The following is a 21,569-nucleotide window of genomic DNA, read 5'->3' on the forward strand; positions in this document are numbered from 1 at the left end:
CAGTAAAAACCCGTTCAAAAAGCAGGCAGCCTTCAGATGATTTGAAGGGTTCTGCCAAACATGGGGATCCACTTTGGCAAATTAAGATCCATGACAAGACTCAAGATATTTGAAGGAGGTTTATGGTTATGCAAATATTTGGCTTCCTCTGAAGGGCCACTAAACATATCAATGAAGATGTTTGTGAACTAGGCAAGCTTTGCTCTGATAACCTTGTACTCAATTGATTTTCCTAATGGTTTATTTTAATAAAGTAGGGTTTTTTATTTCAAATTTGTTTAACACATTATTAAATGCCCACAGTGTTTGGTACCTGCTGAAGTAGAGAAAGCAGGTGTTCTACTCATGTTCTATGGGTAAAGAAACGAAGTCAAAGACATTTCATCCCATGAGAGTGGTGACCCTCATGGACCTCTTCTTGTGATGCTTGATTTAAACTTCTCAACTCTATGGTCCTCTCCCCATTTTTAGGGTGCTGGTGAGGCCTTAATGAATAAGCTTTGTGAGGGATATATCTGTCTTCTTCATTGATGTCCCCAGCAGCTGGCATGAATAGGTAAATGAATGAATGAGACCAGTCACACTGCTAGCAAGAGCTAAAGTTGGGGTGAGAGCCAGGTCTTCTGACTCTTGATCCTGTGTCTTTCTAGTACATCAAAATCTCCTAGTCCTTTGCTGGCTTTTCTGGGTCCTTAATGTTCCCCTGACCTGAGCAACGCTCATTGTCTAGTCACAGATTGTGACAACACAAACCGAGAGCAACTCCCTGATTTTGACAGATTTGGCGTTTTTGAGCTTCAGAATTATCTGGCAATGTCCCAGTCAGCAGATTTTTTTTCAAGGTGGATGAACATTGTGTTTTAAGAGATTGTTTTTACTAGTAACTAAGAACTTCTAAATATTTGTTTTATTTAAAATATTTTTGCCGGGCGCAATGGCTCAAGCCTGTAATCCCAGCACTTTGGGAGGCCGAGACGGGAGGATCACGAGGTCAGGAGATCAAGAGCATCCTGGCTAACACGGTGAAACCCCGTCTCTACTAAAAATACAAAAAACTAGCCGGGCGAGGTGGTGGGCGCCTGTAGTCCCAGCTACTCGGGAGGCTGAGGCAGGAGAATGGCGTAAACCCGGGAGGCGGAGCTTGCAGTGAGCCTAGATCGCGCCACTGCACTCCAGCCCTGGGCGACAGAGCGAGACTCCAGTCTCAAAAAAAAAATAAAATAAAAAACAAAAAAGTAAAATAAAATAATATGTTTTTACCCCCTAAGAATCTTCAGTAAATGTTAATTATATCCTTTCAACAACTTTTGCAGTTATTGGGTAATATTAAATTCTGATATTTTTCAATAAATAATTACTTTTTCATCTGCTGGGTAACAGCATATATTTTTAGAAGGTTGTTTCTGCAGCTGTTCAGCTATTCTGTATATTCAAATTTCAGGCTTTTAAGTTTAAATTGATAGCTCAGTTAACTGACACCACAAATCAAGTCGAAGATTGAAGATAAGCATTTCTCTATAATGTATAGGGTATTTTAAATAATGCATTTCTGGACATTATATTAGTGTGTGTTTAAGTTGATTTTAGTATATGTGAATTACTCTCATTTATGTTCCTCATTAAGTCTTCATATTATAGTTGTTGATTGAAACTAACATAATTAGGTAAAGACAGAGCTGGGCCCACAGGAGACCCTGGAATAATCATGACTGAATCATCATTTTGAAATGTAGCCACATGGGCATGACAGGTATAAATATGAACAGTTCCTACAACATGTAGATAAAAGTTCCCAAATGTCATAGGCACATGGAAGCTTGCAAGTGCCACCTAAAGACTTGCATATAAATAAAGTCTGCATTTTATATGATGTCATGTCACATGTTTGTGCAAAGGAAGATGGATGATAAAATACAATATTTAATTTAGGTAAAATATTCTGAACATTTGCTATATACTTGAGACTGGGCTCAAATTTTACTTTATATGTATTGTCTCCTTTAATCATCATAAAAATCTTATTTGGTAAGTACTATTATCTCCATTTTATGGTATTGGGTTTAAAGGAGGTAAGGAGCATTTTCTAGATCTAGGTAGCGAATGGCAGAGCTTAGAACCAAACCCAGGTCTGGTTAGGCCCCTGCTCCCACGCCTTAATGACTGAACTGGACTGTGCTGCCACCTTCTTGGATAACTGCAAATAACAAATGTTCCTTTGTTTATTCCACTTTGACATCAGATACTTACAGTGACCCTGTTGGCTTAATATGGTCCACTTTTCTTAAGAGTGCATCTTGGTCTTTCCGTGACCAAGGCATTTTCATTCATCAAATGCATGTCTCTTGGATTACTGAGACAATATGAACATTAACAAGTCAATTCTAATTCATGAGTACTGATCATTGATATGCCTGTATTAACAAGAGGTACATATAGATACAACAAAATTATTTATCAAAACTCTTACCAGCTGTGAGGCTGAATCTTTGAAAGGAATAAACTCTCCCAGTGAGACCAGCGATGTACTTAGATGCAATAAAGTGGGCTTCCAGAGAGCTGTTTTAATCACTGGAGAGCAACTTTTTTTCCTAACTTGCAATCCATCTGCTTAAAAGGGATATTTACTTGTGGTGTATCATGATCCTTTGATCCTGTTTGTATTATCCATAGAGCAGAAAAAGCTAGTCAGTAACAAAGAGAAGTCAGCTGTGTGAAGCTACTGTCCCTGTTCCCTTAATATGAATAATAGATGGTTCCCCTTCAGATTTCTCGGTTAGTATGACATTCCTGAAGGATATCCATAGGAGATGGCTTTGCTTTAAAGCTTATTACCTTAAATTTTAATTGCTTTTGGAACTTCAACTTTAAGGAACTTTACATTCTCTATTAGACTTAAGTGTCTTTAACATAGCCACATAAATGAAACTATAATGAATCATACAAGAAAATATTATAGTCAATAAACACTGCAGAATACTTTATAACTTGGATGCTTGTAAATATGGGATGAAGTAGAAAATAGTGAAAGGAGAGAAGGTGGAAAAGACTTTAGAGGAAAAGGGTCTAAACTTAGGTAAGGTAAAGTTTATTCTTGCTTGGTATGAAAAACACAAAATAATGGAGAAATGTGTATTGATCCGAAACATAAGTAAACAAGAATGCTGAAAATTAAGCACAGGAACAAGGAAGAATCAAAGACATTAAAGAAAAAAGACAAAAGCAAAGCTAACCACATATACACTCTCTAGAATTACCTGTTTTGTCTTTGATGGGATTCATGGATTAGTTCCTTTGTTCATAATTCCATAATTATTTTTGAGCACCTGTTGTGTCTTAGGTAGCAGTCTAGGTGCTAGGACTCAGTGATGCACAGGGGAGCAGAGTCCTTGCCCTTACACAGCTTACAGTTGAATGGAGGAGGCTATAAATGAGCATTCATCATAGGAATGACTAAGGCTGTGATTGCAGAAGTACAGGATGCTATAGAATTACAAAAAAAAAAAAAAAATCAACCTAACAGTAAAGAAGTAAACGAGACAGGGAGAGTCAGAAAGGTTCTGAGGGGAAGTGCTCTCTAATCTTACACCTAAAGGATGAGTTAGCCAAGGAGAGGGGAGAGGGAAGAAGGAATGAGCCTGTCAATCCCAGATGAGAAAAGAATTGAAATTCAGGATGGCTGGAGCAGAGAGCAGGGTAGGAGGAGTGTTGAAAGATGAAGCTGTAGAGGGAGCAGCGTCCTACTCATAAACAGCCTTGGAAGCCGTATTTGAGCTTCTTCCCAAGATCGATGGGATGAAGGGAAGTGACATCATCAGATTTCCATGTTGAAAGAGTATGGAGAGTGCTGGGCGCATGCGCCGTGAGAAGTGGGCCGAAGAGACGAGAAACACCCAACCCTTAGTTCTTTCTTCTGAACAATGGCTGGATTCATAGACAGTACTTCAAGTTATTGTGAGAAATATTATTCATCTTTGCCAGAGGAAGAAGGAGCAACCCATGTCTGTCATTTTCACAGAGGCAAGTTGAAGCTGCACATGTGCTTGGAAGTAGGGAATGATCAGAGAAAAGACTGAAAAAAGACATCCCTTGGTGCTGAAGGCATCTATCAAATATCAAAGCCTGCTCCAGAGGCATCCCAGCCTGGTGAGAACACCTCTACATAGAAGTATATCCAGGGACCTGTCCTGTCACTGTAGGCGCAAATTACTTAACCAAGAAGACTTACGTGGTAGCAGTTGATTCTAGACAGAGTGTGGACCTGGTCTTCCCCATATGGTATTGACCATCACTGCCATCACATCACCTTTTTTTAAGAGCAAGAATAAAGCCACTGCATTATTCTCTTTTTTTAAATTTTTATTTTAGTTTTGGGGATAAATGTGAAGGTTTGTTACATAGATAAACATGTGTCACAGGGATTTGTTGTACATGTTATTACATCACCCAGTTATGCTCCTCTCCCTCCTGCCCTCCTTCCTCAAGTAGACCCCAGTGTCCATTGTTTCCTTCTTTGTGTTCATAAGTTCTTATCATTTAGCTCCCACTTGTAAGTGAGAACATGTTATATTTGGTTTTCTGTTCCTGCATAAGTTTGCTAAGGGTGATAGCCTCCAGCCCCATTCATGTTCCTGCCAAAGACATGCTCTTGTTCTTTTTTATGGCTGCATGATATTCCATGGTGTATATGTACCACATTTTCTTTATCCAGTCCGTCATTGATGGGCATTTAGGTTGATTCCATGTCTTTGCTATTGTGAATAGTACTGCAGTGAACATTTGAATGCGTGTGTCTTTATGGGAGAATGCTCTATAATCCCATTAATGGGACTGCTGGATCGAATGGTAATTCTGTTTTTTGCTCTTTGAGGAATCGCCATACAGCTTTCCACAATGGTTGAACTCATTTACGATCCCACCAACAGTGTATAAGGGTTCGCTTTTCTCGGCAACCTTGCCAGCATGTTATTGTTTGACTTTTTAATAGCAGCCATTCTGACTGGTGTGAGATGGTATCTTGTTGTGGTTTTGATTTGCATTTCTATAATGATCAGTGATATTGACCTTTTTTTCATATGCTTGTTGGCTGCATGTATGTCTTCTTTTGAGAAGTGTTTGTTCATGTCCTTTGCCTATTTTTGAACAGGGTTGTTTATTTTTCTCTTGTAAATTTGTTTAAGTTCCTTATAGATACTGGATATTAGACCTTTGTTGGATGGGTAGTTTGCAAATATTTTCTTCCATTCTGTAAGTTATCTATTTACTCTATTGATAATTTCTTTTGCTGTGCAGAAGCTCTTAAGTTTAATTAGATCCAATTTGTCAATTTTTGCTTTTGTTGCAATTGCTCTTGGTGTCTTTGTCATGAAATCTTTGCCCGTTCCTATGTCCAGGATGGTATTGCCCAGGTTATCTTCCAGGGTTTTTATAGTTTGGAGTTTTACATTTAAGTATTTAATCCATCTTGAGTTGACTTTTGTACGTGGTGTGAAAAAGGGGTCCAGCTTCAATCTTCTGTGTATAGCTAGCCTGTTATCCCAGCACCATTTATTGAATAGAGTCTTTTTCCCATTGCTTGTTTTTGTCAGCTTTGTCAAAGATCAGATGGTCATAGATGTGTGGCCTTATTTCTGAGCTCTCTATTCTGTTCCATTGGTTTATATGCTTGTTTTTGTACTAGTACCATGCTGTTTTGGTCACTATAGCCTTATAGTGTAGTTTGAAGTCAGGTAAAGTGATTCCTCCAGCTTTGTTCTTTTTGCCTAGGATTGCATTGGCTATTTGGGCTCTTTTTTCATTCCATATAAATTTTAAAATAATTTTTTCTAGTTCTGTGAAGAATGTCATTGGTAGCTTGATAGGAATAGCACTGAATCTGTAAATTGTTTTGGGCAGTATAGCCATTTTAATTATATTGATTATTCCTATCTATGATCATGGGATGTTTTTCCATTTGTGTCTTCTCTGATTTCTTTGAGTAGTGTTTTGTAATTCTCATTGTAGAAATCTTTCACCTCTCTGATAAGCTGTATTCCCAGGTATTTTTTTTGTGTGTGTAGCAATTATGAATGTGATTGCCTTTCTGATTTGGCCCTCAGTTTGGTTATTGTTGGTGTATAGGAATGCTAGTGATTTTTGTACATTGATTTTGTCCTGCAACTTTGTTGAAGTTGTTTATGAGCTGAAGGAGCTTTTGGGCCAAGACTATAGGGTTTTCTAGGTATATAATCATGTTGTCTGCAAATAGAGATCGTTTGACTTCCTCTCTTCCTGTTTGGATACTCTTTATTTCTTTCTCTTGCCTGATTGCCCTGGCTAGGAATTCCAGTACCATGTTGAATAAAGTGGTGAGAGAGGGCGCCCTTGTCTTGTGCCAGTTTTCAAGGGAGATGCTTCCAGCATTTGCCCATTCAGTAATATCTTGGCTGTGAGTTTATCATAGATGGCTCTTATTCTTTTGAGGGATGTTCCTTCAGTACCTAGTTTATTCAGAGTTTCTACATGAAGAGATGTTGAATTTTATCAAAAGCCTGTTCTACATCTACTGAGATAAGCGTGTGGTTTGTGTCTTTAGTTGTGTTTATGTGATGAATCATATTTATTGATTTTCGTATGTTGAACCAACCCTGCATCCCAGGGATGAAGACTGCTTGGTTATGGTGGATTCACTTTTTGATGTGCTGCTGGATTTGGTTTGCAAGTATTTTGTTGAGGATTTTTGCATGGATGTTCATCAGGGATATTGACCTGAAGTTTTCTTTTTTAGTGTGTCTCTGCCAGGTTTTGGTATCAAGATGATGCTGGCCTCATAGAGTGAGTTGGGGAGACATTTCTTCTCCTAATTTTTTGGAATCATTTCTGTAGGAACGGTACCAGCTCTACTTTGTACATCTGGTGGAATTCAGCTGTGAATCCATCAGGTCTTGTGCTTTTTTGGTTGCTAGGCTATTTATTGCTGATTCAATTTCAGAGCTCATTGTTGGTCTGTTCAGGGAATCAATTTCTTCCTGCCTCAGTCTTAGGAGAGTGTGTGTGTCCAGGAATTTATCCATCTTGTCTAGGTTTTCTAGTTTGTGTGTGTAGACGTGTTTGTAATAGTTTCTGATGGTTGTTTTATTTCTATGTGGTCAGTAGTAACATTCCCTTCATCATTTCTAATTGTGTTTATTTGGATCTTCTCTCTTTTATTCTTAGTCTAGCTGATGGCCTATCCATTTGATTATTTTTTTCAAAAAAGGAAATCCTGGATTCATTGATCTTTTGAATTTTCATGTCTCAATATTCTTCAGTTCAGCTCTGATTTTTGTCATTTCTCATCTCCTGCTTGCTTTGGGTTTGTTCTTTCTTCTCTAATTCATCCAGTTGTGAAGTTAGGTTGTTAATTTGAGATCTTTCTAACTTTTTGATGTGAGGATTTAGTGCTATGAATTTCCCTCTTAACACTGCCTTAGCTGTGTCCCAGAGATTCTGGTATGTTATATTTTTGTTCTCATTATTTTCAAAGAACTTCTTGATTTCTGCCTTCACTTCATTATTTACCCAAAAGTCATTCAGGAACATGTTTCATTTCCATGTGATTGTATGGTTTCGAACAATTTTCATTGTGTTGACTTCAATTTTTATTGTGCTGTGGTCTGAGAATATGTTTGGTGTGATTTTGGTTATTTAACATTTGTTGAGGATTGTTTTATGTCCAATTATGTGGTCTATTTTAGATTATGTGCCTTGTGGAGATGAGAAGAATGTATATTCTGTTGTTTTGGGGTGGAGACGTTTGTAAAGATTTATCAGGTCTGTTTGGTCCAGTGCTAAGTTTAGGTCCTGAATATCTTTGTTAATTTTTTGCCTCAATGATCTGTCTAATACTGTCAGTGGAGAGTTGAAGTCACTAACTACTACTGTATAGTAGTCTATATCTCTTTGTAGGTCTCTAAGAACTTGCTTTAAGAATCTAGGTGCTCCTGTGTTGAGTGCATTTATATTTAGGATAGTAGGGTGTTCTTGTTGAATTGAACCTTTTACCATTATGTAATGCCCTTCCTTGTCTTTTTATCTTTGTTGGTTTGAAATCAGCTTTGTCTGAAATTAGGATTGTAATCCCTGCTTTTTTCTGTTTTCCATTTGCTTGGTAGATTTTTCTCCATCCTTTTATTTTGAGCCTATGAGTGTCATTAAGTGTGAGATGTGTCTCTTGAAGACCACATACCATTGGGTCTTGCTTTTCTATCCAGTTTGCCACTCTGTGCCTTTTAAGTGGGGGCAGTTAGCTCATTTACATTCAAGGTTAGTATTGTGTGTGTGAATTTGGTTATGTCATTGTGCTGTTAGCTGATTATTATGTTGGCTTGTTTGTGTGGTTGCTTTACAAGTAACACTGGTCTGTATGTTTAAGTGTGTTTTTGTGTTAGCTGATAGTGGTCTTTCCTTTCTATATTTTGTGCTCCTTTCAAGATCTCTTGTAAGGCAGGTCTGGTGATAATGAAGTTCCTCAATATTTGCTTATCTGAAAAGGATCTTATTTCTCCTTCACTTGGGAATCTTAGTTTGGCTGGTTATGAAATTCTTGGTTGAAGATGTTTTTCTTTAAGAATGTTGAATACAGGCCCTGAATCTCTTCTGGCTTGTAGGATTTCAGCCTTAGTGGTTCACTGTTAGCCTGATGGGGATCCCTTTATAGGTGACCTGCCCTTTCTCTCTAGTTGCCTTTAACATTCTTTCTTTCATTTCAGCCTTGGAAAATCTGACAATTATATGTCTTGGGGATGATCTTTTTGTGTAGAATCTTGCAGGAGCCACTGTATGATTCTCTCAAAGAAATAAATAAATAAATGACATACATTGTAGAGGATGGCCTGGAGAAGAAAAGGATTAATGACAGGAAGATCAGTTTGGGGAGAGACAATGAGATCTTGGACTCTTATCTTGTTTGATCTGCAGAAAAATAGTCAAGAAGGCAAACATTAATAGCCTGATAATGTCATCTCTGATTTAAATTTGAGACGGCAAAGTATGTACTAGTGAGGGAGAATTACAAGTTGTAAGCCATCATTTCTCTTACTTTACATGTATATATTTTGCAGTATGCAGAGAGCTTTCCTGCATGGTATCCTACCACCCATTGTGACTCACAGAAGCATCCACTCAGCAAATACTAATTAATCACCTGATGTGTTCCAAGTATTGTGCTAGATGGTAACGATACGGCATAACACAAGATACAAGATTCCTACCCTTGTGGAAACTCACTTTCTGTTTTAGGAATGCAGACAACAAACTAGCTGTCAAATTAGTGAACAATATCGTTTCAGAGAATGCTGAGTGCAATCAGGGTAATAAAGGGAGCTATGTAATCCAGAGGAGGGCAGTGTATAAGAAGATGTGTATGAGCAGGTTGGGTAATGCCTAACACAGGAGATGAGACCTAAATGAGGAGAACCCTACCTGCTAAAACCTAGGGGAGGATCCTTCCAGGCTGGAGCACAGAGGATAGGTTTAAAGAGATCCACAGGTCAAGTGACTGGAGAAGGGGAAAGAAAAGGAGTACAGGCATGAATGAGGAAATTGGGGCAGCCTGGGCCTGCACCTCAGATGCTATTCTGTGAGCAATGGCACATCTAAAGTTTGGGTTTTAAGCAGAAGAGCGATGTGATCTGACATGCATTTTTAAAAGTTTATCTGGCTGCTCTATGGAGAAGGGCTTCTGCAGAGGCAAAAGTAAAATCAGAGAGACCATCAGGAAGGCTTTTTTGCAAGCCCAGGAAAGAGATGGTAGTGGCCTGGATAGAAGATGGCAAGCTAGTGCCACAATTTTCAAAGTGTGGTCTGTGGGTTCCTGGGGGCCCGGAAGATCTTATTGGGGAATGCAAGGTTAAAACTGTTTTCACAGTAATAGCAAGATGCTCTGTCTTTTTCACAGTATTGACATGTGCACTGCTAGTGCAATGTAATGGTGGGGAAAACTGCTGGTACCTCAGCATGAAACAAGATAGTGGTACCAAACTGCTAGTTCTTCACTAGCACATACTTACAATAGAACAGAATGCCAATTTCACTTCAGAATATCCTGTATGAAGCAGTAACAATTACTGTTTTTATTAAATCTCAACTTTTGAGTGATATCTTTTTAATATTCTGTGTGACAAAATGGGAAGCACACATAAGCCCTTCCACCGTATACCAGAGTATACTGGTTATCTCCAGGAAAAACCCGTGTGCAGTTTGAGTCGCAAGCTGAACTAGCTGCTTTTTTCATGGAATGCCAATATGACTTAAAAGAACAACTAACAGACAAACTCTAGTTACTCCAATTTGGGTATTTGTTTGACAGATCTTTTATCAAAAATGAATGAAGTGCCCTGATACTTCAAGAAAAACAACTGACAGTATTTGTTGCCAATGACAAAATTTGAGCTTGAAACAAAAATTAGGATTTTGGAAAACACGTAGCTGCCACTGTAAAGCTTGATAACTTCCCAATACATGAAGGACTTTTTCTGATGAGATTGATGGTGATGTTAATGAATGTGGAGAATTTGGTATCGGATCACGAAATGTGAAACATTCAAAAGATCTCAAAGATCTCCGAACTTAGTGAACAAGTATTTCCAATTGACCAAATGTGTAATGTTATAAAATTATGCACAGGTGAAAAATCCATTCAAAGTGCAAGATAGACAAATAGATTTTAATATTAACAAAATAAGAAAAGTTTTTATTGACAGATTTTCAGGTACCACATTTCAGACTCTACATTTTAAAAACTACCACTTGTTGATTTCTGGTGTAGAATCAGAGAATATCCACAGTTATCAAAAGATGATGAAAATACTCCACCCATTTCCAACTATGTATCTGTGTGAGGCTAGGTTTCCTTCATGTCCTTCCATCAAAACGCCATAGAGCAACATATTGAAGGCAGTACCAGATATATGAGAATCCAGCAGTCCTCTGTTAAGCCAGATATTAGATTTGCAAAAATGTAAGTGTTACTTCTCTCACTTATGTTTTGTAAAATGTATTAATTTTCATAAAATATGTGATTTGTGTTAATATACAATGATTTTATTGTTTTTCAAATACAGTGAATTCTATTTTTTTAAGTTTTGTTTTAATTTCTAATATGGCACATATCAATAGATATAACCCACATAATCAAGAACTCTTTGGGGATTTTATTAATTTTTAAGGGTGTAAAGGAGTCCTCAGACCAGCATGTCTAAACACTGAGAAAGTGGTTAATTTCGAGATGTATTATGGAGGCAGGGCAGATGGAAGTCTATATATTCTCTTTTATTCATCTTCAGATATTTGTCCCAAGCAGTTGTGATGAAAAAGACTGGAAAGAAGTAGGTTTGGAGGGAGGATGGAAACAAGAATTCTTTTTTGGCCATGTTATACTTGAGATGCATGTTGAATATACAAGTTCAGGTGCTGAGTAGGAAATTGGATATGGAAATTCAGGAAGAGGTCAGGGGCAACATATAATAAATTTGAGAGGACTTCAGCATATAGGTGACAAAACCACAGGCCTGGGAGTGAGTATAGTTAGAGGAAAGAGAAAGTCCATGGATGGAGCTCCAAGACATGCCAGCATTTAGATGGGGAGCAGAGGAGGAGGAGCAGAGGAGAACTCCTGGGAGGGAGCCACAGGTGAAGCTGATGAGAAGCCAGGACAGTGTGGTGCCCCTGAAGCCACAGGAAGAAGTGGTTTCATGGAGGAAGTTGACGACTGAGTCGAGTGATAGTGAGAAGTCTTGTAAGATGAGAATAGAGAGTTGAGCATGGACTTGGCAAGATGGGGATCATCACTAACCTTGATAAAAACAGTTTCTCTGGAGTGACAAAAAATCTACAACAGGTTAAGGAATGAAAGAGAAATGAGGAAATAATGGCAGCAAGTAAAGACAACTATTTTGAGGGTCTTCCTTCAGAACAGAGGCAGAGAAAGCTGGAGGAAGCTATGGTGTCAAGAAGGGATTTAAGATATGCCAAGGGAAATGGTCCAGGAGAGAGAAATTGATGTCCCAGGGACAGCGAAGGTAAATTCAGGAACAGATTCCCTAAGTGAGAGAGAGGGGATGGGGATCCAGAGCTCAAGAATAGTGATTGATTCCTAAGGGGGGGAAAGAGCAAACAGAAAGCCCAAGAATGGGGCAGGTCATCCCTCTGTCCTCAATAAAAAGGTTAACTGGGGAACAACTAAAATTGAAGAAAGTTACAAAAGCTATAAGACAAGAAGGGCATAGATTCTGTATTTGGGTGGTTGGTTGCTTTTCGCTAGCTTAAGTCTAGAGTGATGAGAGACATTCTCCACCGCCCCAGCCTTTTGGTTCTGTTCCTCGGGGCTGCAGTAAGCAAAGAGCCCACCTGATAATCAGCTTGTGAGTTGGCCTCCTCTGTCTGATCTCAGGCTGATCTCAGGCTGTTTCCAAAGCTGGAAAGGAAGAAGGGAAGAATTAGACAAAAAATGCTTTGTGATTTCTTTGGTAGTTCACTTTCAGTAAGAAGCCATGGAAGTGTAATGCAGAGTCCACTCATCTCTAACTAGATTCTTCTTGACCTTTCCTTATTATGTCAGTTGGAAGAGGAGATGGCTCTGGAGTTGAAATGTCTCCGTTCTCCTTTGGAGACGATAGGGATTGACAGCTTGAACAGGTAGGCTTAGTCAGGACTATATTTCATCCCAAGGACATGCTGTCCACCTTCCCATAAGGGTATATTAAATATTATTATTACTATTGATAATTAATACCAGTCATTCCCTTGAGATCTCAGGTTAGTGATACATAACTAAGTCTGTGTCATTTCAAGACATCTCCCAGGTGAGGGGGTGGTTTAAGAAACAAAAGGAAGTGAACTGTGTCTGGTTTCATTATGAGGCTGGGACTTGTATCAGTCCTCACGCCCCATGGGCAGGACTCAGCGGAGAGCAAAAATCCTGAAATCTGTTTCATCATTTAACATCCTCTTGTCTTATATAGTTCTCAGTAGGAGAAATAAATAGATGTGGTAAATATTTATTCAGAGTTTCCTCTTGGAATTTACCAAGCAGGATTTGACACAGCATACACACTGAGCCAATTCCTAAAGGGTATTGTTTACTGAGTTAGTTTTCACCCCGACTGCCCACTGCTTTGTAAGCCTTGTACAGTTCCATGATAAAAAAAAAAATTCCCTTGAGCACAGTTCTCTTTCATGTGCTCCTTTGCCACTGAGTGAATAGACAGAAGAAAGAAGAAGGAAACAAGGGACGAGACCCAAGTGAGTTGACATTTAATAATAGGAATAAGTGCCAAGACCTACAGTTGTATCCCACACCCCCACCAAAAAAAAAAAAAAATCACAAATAGAGAATGTGGAAAATAAAACACAATAGCAATATATGAAAAATCCTTGGGGGTTTCATTTCTGTAAGCTCAATCCTAGCCAGTGATGTGATGTAGCTGCCCAAAACATTAATGAAATCGTGGTCTGCATTGTAGGACTAAGAAGGTGAAAGATAGTTCTGTGTACTCATCACTAGTAAAATTGTGCTTTATTTGATATCACATTTGATAGATATATTGGCAAATGTATTATTGGCTGTAACATGGAGTGGTTTTTTTTTGTTTGTTTGTTTTGGTTTGGTTTGAGACAGAGTCTCGCTCTGTTGCCAGGCTGGAATGTAGTGGCATGATCTCAGCTCACTGCAACCTCTGCTTCCTGGGTTCAAGCGATTCTTCTGCCTCAGCCTCCCAAGTAGCTGGGACTACAGGCACACACCACCACATCCAGTTAATTGTTGTATTTTTAGTAGAGATGGGGTTTCGCCATGTTGGCCAGGATGGTCTCGATCTCTTGACCTCGTGATCCACCTGCCTCAGCCTCCCAAAGTGCTGGGATTATGGGAGTGAGCCACCACGCCCAGCCTATAATGTGGTTTTAAATTGAAATTATGATTTTTAAATTTAGAATTTAAATATTTTTAAAGGACAATGGCCCAAGACAGTGATAGAGAACCTGAAACCATGTCAAATAACATTTGAAGGAACTAGAAACAGAGAGAAGACTTGGGGAAAGAGGAGGCAGAGCCACCGCTTACTCCCTACCATGTATGTAGGTGTTACCCTTCCTCTGGTTGCCCTGTAGGGCAAACCAGTGTTTTTAGGCTACAAGGAGGCAGATTTGCCTGTAATGATGTGTGCAATGATCTGGTACATATAATTCTCCAAAATTGACTTGGCAGTGCCTTTCTTCTCATTTGAAGTATTTAATCAGTGCCACCCACTTGATGGTTAAGACTTTGACACATTGAACTAGCTGATCCCCAAAATGCCTGTCACCTCATAATAGCACAGTCATGCATTACTTAACGATAGGATGCATTCTGAGAAGTATGTCATTAGGCAGTTTCATCATTGTGCAAACATCATAGAGTGTACTTAATGCAAACCTAGATGGTATAGCCTACTGCACACCTAGGCTGTATGGTATAGCCTACTGCTCCTAGGCCACAACCCTGTACAGCATGTCCAAATACTATAAGCAGTTTGTAACCAAATACTACCAAATAGTCTACCAAATACTGTAAGCAGTTGTAACACAGTGAGAGGTATTTGTGTATCTAAACATAGAAATGGTACAGTAAAAAATGGTGTTAGAATCTTATGGGACTACCATCATATATGCAGTCTGTTACCAACTGAAATGTCATTTTTCAGCACATGACTTTATTTACTTCACGGAAAGTGTAGGTTTGCTTTTCATTAACCATCTACTTGATTAAAATATTGAGCTATGAAGGCCAAATAAAAAGAGGTGGCCACTTCTCCAGAGCTACTTTTGGTACCTGAGGATAATTTTATGGAATAAATATCTTTGAAATGTTCTAGCTTTTTTGAAACTTCAGCTTTAAAATATGAAAAGGCTCTTTCCTAGCAGTCCTTGTCTCAAAGAGAAAAAGAAAAATGTATTGAATGCAGACTGAGGTCAGCAAGCCCCTCTGCCCTGTTTCCTTCTTCCCTCTTCTGAAGCTCAGTTGCTTTAGAAAGGAGCTTTGGAGAGAACAGGAAACAAAGTTGATGCAAGAGTTGCACTAACTCTAAGAGAAACTGTTGGTGCAATCTGTAGTTGTATTGTGAGGTAAGTCTTAAATAATTACTTTGAAGCTTGGAGCCCCAAGTTTTTAAATTTAAGGTCTAAAAATTTAGTCTTTTAAAGCAGATTTTGATGACTAAAACCAGGAAAATGGCCCCATCCTTCACTTTTCTTCTTGTTCAGTTGGTTAGCAGTAGAATTGCCACCCCCATAAACAGATAAAAGGACTGAAAAACAGGAAGCAACATCAAATAGTTTTAAATTACTTTGGGAAACTCCTGAAAGTGGGTGTAATATGTGTGGGCCTTTAAAAATGAATCATATTTATGCATTTGATGTACAGCTACTTAATTATTTTTTACAGTTCAGCCTAACATTCATGTTTACGTTTGGGGGTTCATGGGGAACATCTGTTAGAAACAGATTTCGTGCTTTTCTGTCAACTTAGGGAAGTCTGAATCCTATTTCTTGGTAATACACAAAACCTCTTGGAGAGTTAAACAAATTCTCCCACTGGTACACCAAGTTGTTCAACCAGCTGCTGATAAACGCATTACAAAGTATGTATGTATGGAATAAACAAAGTATGTATGGAATAAAGAAACCACAAGAGATCAAAGTATTAGGTAATTATTTTTTGTAAAAATTAAGATTTGCTTAGTTGGCCCATAGCAAGACCCTGATGTATTTGGCCGCAGCCAAACAGAGAAATATTTGGCTAAGCTGTCTTCAGCACAGTGTTCCCAAAACAAGTGAAGGAAACCTTTGTTGTGTGAGCACCTTGATATTCTGGAAATGCCTTGCAGCCACCTCCACTTTATCATCCAGAGGGTCGGTGTCTGCAACATGGAGTGTGTGTAACGCACAACTACACATCTGCAATCTGAAGGCTTCCCACCCCTGATCCACATGCCTCTGGACAGGTCTGGCTCTAGTATTTGTAGGGCTCCAGACAAAGGCACAATTGAAGCTCATATGCCGTACACTTACATATTAAAATTTATGAATCAGACTAACAAACTGGTTGTATAAAATACGTTCTGTCCTTCTGCCTTGATGTAACGACCTTTCAGAAGGCCAGGTTTAAATTTAGAATTATCACTCTCCTTAGAGTTCCAAATGGGAACATGGTGGTATGGGGGAAACCAGCATACACCTACCCGCTTCCTTCTTTCCTGCTCCTTCTCCTCCCACTCCCGCAGTCCCCCATCCTGCAGGGGCCTTGAAACATGCACATGGACACACCAGCCCAAATGGGGACTTGAAACATGCACATGGACACACCAGCCCAAATGTCCAAGATACATGCACATCTCTGTAAATAGCTGCCCTTGGCCATTCTCTCACCCTTCCGGTGGTGTAGATCACCAAAGGGAGGAAGGACCGAGGGAAAGAGCATCCATTGACCCTGGGAGCTCACTTGGGGCCCCTTGGGTGGGAAATTCTGAAACAGTTTAAGGGAGAGATCATAAGGCAGATGGGGGACGATACCTCCCTGGCCTAACTGAAGGAGAACAGAGTCCTTCCTTGCCTAGGTCTAGGGGCTGTGCTGCCTGTGGGCATTTAAATAAAATCTGCAGCGTCTCCCATTTTGTCATGACAGCAGTTCTTTCTCTTCACACACAGACCGCTCCTGCCTCAACTCCAAGGGCCAGAGCGAGTTGGCACACCCTCCAAGAGGAGCACCTCGCTTCTGGAAACAGCAGGAGCAGCCTCATTGTTGAGGTTTCAGTAAAGTATTTTGCCTGAAGTTCTCTTACTGGTTCAGCCTCTCCTTCAAGCTTTGTTCCTGTTCCCTCTGAAAACCCCACCTCTCCACACACACCTACATCTCTAACTTGAGACCTGGAGAAAGAAACTGCTCTTTTGGGGGATACATCACTCAGCCCTAACGTTTGCCCTCTCCAGAATCAGTGATCTCAATAAAGTTGTGAAGGATTGTAACATCTTTTTGAAAATAATATCAGGGGACCCTTGATACCTGCGGATTTTATTTGGTGCTGATTAAGGGTCAGTATGTCCCTGTGATGCATGTGGCCCCCTCTTTGCCACTTTGTCGGTCACTGACCAGGCCACTTCACCTCTCTACACTTCATTGTCTGCATCTACAAAAAGTGAACAATAATTCATGCGTGTTTCTATTTCAAATGGATGTTTTCAGGACAAATTTTTAAATATGTATATGAAGAGCAATCAAAATATCCAATCAGCCCCCTTTCCAGTAGAACTTCATTTAACTCTCCAAGAGGTTTTGTGTATTACCAAGAAATAGGATTCAGACTTCCCTAAGTTGACAGAAAAGCACGAAATCTGTTTCTAACAGATGTTCCCCATGAACCCCCAAACGTAAACATGTTTTCAAGACGATAGTGAGACAACCTGTTTACACAAGGAAGTACTTTAAAAAGCAAACAAAAAAGCATCACCCAGAGCAGTCATTGTGATCAAAGTGCCGTCAATTATTAGGGTGTAAAGGGAACTGATGACTCAACTTAGCACCACCGCGGTCTCCAGATTTCAGTTTCGTAACAGAGTTTCTTTTCAGGAATATTCTTCATATACACACAAATCCGATTTTCTTTCTAAAATGTTTCTCGATTTTTGTCAAACCGAAATACCAGGATCTCTTCAAAAGATGACTCCGATAACCAGATGATGCTAAGATGAGCATCACACAGACACACTTCCCCATGGAGAGCAAGGTTGCTACTCCCTGGGATCTTGGCGCCTGGGAGGAGGGACAAGGTCTTCCACACAGCAGCTCCTGGCTCTCTCTGCTCCTGCACCTCCCCAATTAGTCAGATGCAGCATAGAAACTCTCAGACTGTGTGGTGGTAGAAAATAACTTTCTAAATCAATCAAAGTGTGATATTTTGATCCTTTCACATGCCTGGGTATTCTGGGCAAATGCATGCTCAAATCAGTGACTCATGGATCAAGATGCAAAGTAGGTCTCTGAATGCTGGCTAGAAATCAGTTTTTAAACCTGAAGCAAAATATAGTCTGGTAAAATATATATATATATATAGTGTATTGTGTCAAATTTAGCAGATTTTGTGAAAATAACTACCACTGCCCCTCAAAGTATTGTATATTGGGAGTCGGCCCTGACTTAGAAAGAAGAAATAGGTTAGCAGAAGTGTCTACATAAAAGCCCATAAGAAGTCTTAACTGATTATTATTATTTGAAATGGAGTTTCGCTCTTGTTGCCCAGGCTGGAGTGCAGTGAAACGATCTCAGCTCATTGCAGCCTCCGCCTCCTGGGTTCATATGATTCTCCTGCCTCATCCTCCCGAGTAGCTGGGATTACAGGCACCCGCCATCATGCCCAGCTAATTGTTTGTATTTTTAGGAGAGATAGGGTTTCACCATGTTGGCCAGGCTGGTCTTGAACTCCTGACCTCAGGTGATCCGATGGCCTCGGCCTCCCAAAGTGCTGGGATTACAGGCGTGAGCCACCATGCCCCGCCCAGGAAGGCACTTTTTGAAAGTTTCATTCAAAACTCCTTTAGAGTGTGGTTTCCCATTAAAACAAACCCTTTAGATTCCCTTCGAGAATGGTGAGGCCAGACCCTGTGGCATCTTCACTGAATGATACCCCTTTAAACAGACTTTAGGGATAGGCTGGAAACCTGACCTCTTTTTATAATACCACTTCTATGGAAAATAGATTCATGTCTCACCATGTATCCTGGAGTCCCAGGAACTTTTCAAATCATTATATGGGCTGTCAGTGGCAGTAGGAATGCCACCAAGACTATAACCCAAAAGCAGGATCATTACCCAATGCCACAAGAAGGGGACAAATAATAGTATGAGCTCTTTGTATTTATAGTAAAGTTTAAGTCATAGGTTTATGTGCCAGGATCTTCCTGTGATTCAAAATACTTAAAAATACTTGACTGCAGTTCATTAAAAGAAAAAATAAACCACACACAAAAAAAGCCTATTAGAATGAATAATAAACAAGATCATCAATTTTGCAGGATGAAAGTTCAGTCTACAAAAATCAATTTCTGTACACTAGCAAGAAAAATGAAATTACAAAAACAATTCCATTTACATAGCATCAAAAATAATTAAATGTTCAGGAATACATTTAAGAAATAGAAGTGCAAGACTTGAACATTGAAAACTACAGAATGCTATGGAAAGAAATTAAGGAAACATAAATAAATGGAAAGACATCCAGTGTTCATAGATCAGAAGACTTGTTAAGATGGCAAAACTATCCAAACCTATATAGTCAACACAATCCCTATCAAAGTTGCAGCATTTTTGCAGAAATTGACAGGCTGATTTTAAAATTCATATGGAAATGCAAGGGACCCAGAATAGCTAAAACAATCTTGCAAAAGAGGAACAAAATTGGAGGACTCACACTTCCTTTTTTCAAAACATCCTATGAGACAGTGTAGTCTTCAATACAGTACATGTATGCTCAAAGTTTTCAGCAAGGGTTCCATAACAATTTGATGAGGAAAAAATAGTCTTTTCATCATATAGTGCCAGGACAACTGGATATTTACACACACAAGAATGAACTTGCACTTACACCTTATACCATATACAAAAATTAACTCAAAATGGATCAGAAAAATAAATATAAGCAAAAATTCTAAAACTCTTAGAAGAAAATATAGGGATACATTTTTGTGACCTTGCATTAGGCAGTGGATTCTTAGATATAATACCACAAGTACAAAAGACGAAAGAAAAATCAGATAAATGGGACTTCATAAAATTAAAAACTTCATGCTTAAAGGAAACCATTAAGAAAGTGAAAAGATGGTCCACAGATGGGAGAAAATACTTGCAAATCATGTATCTGACAAAGGATTTGTATCCAGAATATATAAAGAATTCTTACAGCTCAGTGCTCAAAAGATAACCCAGACAAGTAATGGACAATTAAAATATGCATTTCTCAGAAAAAGATATACAAATGGCCAATAAGTGAATGAAAAGATGTTCAGCATCATTAGTCATTAGGGAAATGCAATCAAAATTATAATGAGTTACCACTTTACCCCCACTAGGATGGTTAAAGTCTAAAAGACAGTGGTAAGTGTTGGTGAGGATGTGGAGAAATTGGAACGCTTATACATTGCTGGTGGGATTGTCCTGCTACAATCATTTTGGAAAACAGTTTAGCAGTTCCTCAAAATGTTAAATACAGAGTTATCATTTGTCCCAGTGTATTAGTTAGGGTTCTTCAGAGAATAGAACCAATAGAGGGGGTGTGTGTATGTGTGTGTGTATAGAGAGAGAGGAAGGAGACAGATTTATTTTAAAGAATTGGCTTACATGATTGAGGAGACTGGCAAGTTCAAAGTTTGCAGGGTAGGCCAGCAGGCTGTAGACCCAGAGAAGAGTTGATGTTGCAGTTTGAGTTCAAAGGGAGTCTGCTGTCAGTATTCCTTCTTCTCGGGAGAGGTCAGTCTTTTTTCTTAAGGTCTTCAACTGATTGGATGAGGCCCACCTTGTGGAATAATCTGCTTTATTCAAAGACTACTGATGTAAATGTTAATCTTATCTAAAAAACACCTTTGTAATGACATCCAAACGTGTTTGACCACATGTCTTGGTATAGTGGCCTAGTCAAATTAGTACATAAAATTAACCATCCCACCCAGCGATTTCACTTCCAGGTATATATCCAAGTAAATTGAAAACGTGTCCAAATATGTCTAACCATACAAAAATGTTCTTGGCAGCATTATTCATAATAGCTAAAATGTGGAAACAGTCCAGATATCCATCAACTGATAAATGGATACACAGAATGTGGTATATGAATACAATTGATTATTATGCAGCCATAAAAAGGAATGAAGTATTGACACTTGCTACATCAAGGGTGAACCCTGAAAATATGGTAAAGTGAAAGAAGCCAGACACAAAAGGCCTCATAATATATGATTCCATTTATACAAAATGTGTAGAATAGCAAAATCCATAGAAACAGAAAGTAGATTGGTGGTTGCCAAGGGTTGAAGGGGAAAGGAAATGAAGAGTAACTGCTATGAGTATAGGGTTTCTTTTTTGGATGATGGAAATGTTCTGATATTAGGTAGTGGTGATGGTTGCACAGCTCTGTGAATATACTAAAAAACATTGAATTGTATACTTTAAAGGTATGAATTGTATGATATGCTAATTATATCTCAATAAACCTGTTAAAAAATGCCTAAGGCTCCAAACATAAGTGGTCCTGGCCACCTAATAGAAAGCAGCAGGAGTTGCTTGTAAAATATAAAATGTATGCTGAATCCCATATGTGAAGAGTTAGAAGGGAATGAAATGATCATCACCATTTACTAGATACCTTCTGTGTTTCAGAAGCTATGAACATATCAGCTCTCTTAGTCTTCCTTAAGAAACAAAAACAAAACATAGCCAGTTTTAAGGACACACACCTGTAGTCCCAGCCACTTAGGAGGCTGAGGCCGGAGGATCGCTTGAGCCCAGGAGTTCAAAGATTCAGTGAGCTATG

General features: G+C 39.0%; 1 protein-coding gene and 1 long non-coding RNA gene across 4 annotated transcripts in view; one reads left to right on the plus strand and one right to left on the minus strand.

Moving 5' to 3' along the window:
* The window catches only part of BACH2 (BTB domain and CNC homolog 2), a 378,701-nt gene that overhangs the window by 183,798 nt on the left and 173,334 nt on the right, over nucleotides 1–21,569 (plus strand). The gene's annotated exons all lie outside the window — the stretch shown is intronic.
* LOC115896846 lies at nucleotides 10,737–21,554 on the minus strand. The gene is made up of 4 exons (XR_004056738.1): nucleotides 21,493–21,554; nucleotides 20,381–20,568; nucleotides 12,364–12,430; nucleotides 10,737–10,944 (listed from the first exon to the last, which is right to left on the minus strand). It is a non-coding gene; the product is annotated as an uncharacterized LOC115896846 (long non-coding RNA).

This window comes from Rhinopithecus roxellana, chromosome 4 (assembly GCF_007565055.1).
Source record: "Rhinopithecus roxellana isolate Shanxi Qingling chromosome 4, ASM756505v1, whole genome shotgun sequence".
In the NCBI taxonomy this organism is placed as follows: Eukaryota; Metazoa; Chordata; class Mammalia; order Primates; family Cercopithecidae; genus Rhinopithecus; species Rhinopithecus roxellana.